Source organism: Marmota flaviventris, chromosome 1, assembly GCF_047511675.1.
Source record: "Marmota flaviventris isolate mMarFla1 chromosome 1, mMarFla1.hap1, whole genome shotgun sequence".
NCBI classification, from domain to species: Eukaryota; Metazoa; Chordata; class Mammalia; order Rodentia; family Sciuridae; genus Marmota; species Marmota flaviventris.
The window spans coordinates 63,454,138-63,455,716 of record NC_092498.1 but is presented as its reverse complement, the minus strand read 5'-3'; the positions used below and the strand labels follow the sequence as shown (position 1 = coordinate 63,455,716).

General features: G+C 36.0%; 1 non-coding gene across 1 annotated transcript; it reads right to left on the bottom strand.

Annotated features, from left to right (window-relative positions):
- Positions 1-728: 728 nt before the first annotated feature.
- On the bottom strand, positions 729-835 carry LOC114085362 (U6 spliceosomal RNA). Its single transcript, XR_003581463.2, has one exon. It is a non-coding gene; the product is annotated as a U6 spliceosomal RNA (small nuclear RNA).
- Between the last annotated feature and the right edge of the window lie 744 nt (positions 836-1,579).

Here is a 1,579-nt window from a genome sequence, read left to right as displayed (position 1 = left end):
GATCACCTGTTATCCTGATTGGCTTACCCCTAAATGTAATCTGCTTCCTTTCTCTTGTAGCTTTTAAAATTCTCTCCTTATTCTGTATGTTGGGCATCTTCATTATAATGTGTCTAGGTGTGGATCTCTTATGATTTTGCACATTCGGCGTCCTGTAGGCTTCTAGGATTTGGGATTCTGTCTCATTCTTCAAGTCTGGGAAGTTTTCTTGTATTATTTCATTGAATAGACTTCTCATTCCTTTGGTTTGGAGCTCTGTACCTTCCTGTATCCCAATGACTCTTAAGTTTGGTCTCTTTATGTTATCCCATATTTCTTGGATGTTCTGCTCATGGTTCCTTAACAGTCTTGCTGAGCTGTCTATGTTCTTTTCCAGTTGAAATACTTTGTCTTCATTGTCTGATGTTCTATCTTCTAAGTGCTCTACTCTGCTGGTAGTATTCTCCATTGAGTTTTTAAGTTGGTTTATTGCTTCCTGCATTTCTAGGATTTCTGTTTGTTTGTCTTTTATAACCTCTATCTCCCTGTATAGTTGATCCTTTGCTTCCTGGATTTGTTTGCGTAATTCGTTGTCGAAGTGATCTTTCATTGTCTGATTTTGCTGCTTAATGTCTTCCTTGATACTCCAGATCATTTGAAGCATGTATATCCTGAATTCTTTATCTGACATTCCATCTGTTGCAGCTGTTACCTCTTCTAAAGTTGCGTTGACCTGCATTGCTTGTGGTAAAAATATGGAACGCTTCACGAATTTGCGTGTCATCCTTGCGCAGGGGCCATGCTAATCTTCTCTGTATCGTTCCAATTTTAGTATATGTGCTGCCGAAGCGAGCACTATGTGTTTATTTTTGAGACAGGGTATCATTAAATTTCTGAGGCTGACCTCAATTTTTTCATCCTCCTGCCTCAGCCTCCCCAATCACTAGGATTACAGGTATGCACCACAGAATCCAACCTATTTCTTTTAGAATGAAAATTTTAATTAAAATAAAAAGTTCACTTGCAGGTTACCAAAGATATGGGAAATTAATACTTGTAATTTTGCTAAATTTTGAAACAACCTAATAGAACTTAAAAAAAATTCTTAATGCTGTTGAGGGTAGTATCAAGGTAAATTACTGGTATACACAGTACTGCTCACAATTTCTACTATAAGAAGCTATTTAGGAAATATCCCATCGCCTATTTCCAATTTCAACAGAAAAAAAATGTCTTTTATTTTACTGAGATGATGTAAATTATAAAATAAAAAGTATTCCATGTCACAATCTATAAACTTGTTGACATCTGTCAATGTATTTTGCTTTTATTCTGGTAAAAACAGATAAATTCTCTTTGCTTCTATCTAAAACTGAACCTGACCCTGGCTCACATCTTTTTCATCTAATTTATTTGCATCTTAAATTTTTCTTCTCTGGTCTATATTTACCATCAGCCTATAATCATCCAGAAATCTCTACTATCTTAATATAATCAAGTCCCCCAGGTCTCATGTCTTTCTTCCATTGGGCCTTTGTCAAAACTGCATTACATCACAAGACTTAGGAGGACTTGTCTGTACTCCTTATCTCCAGCTTCT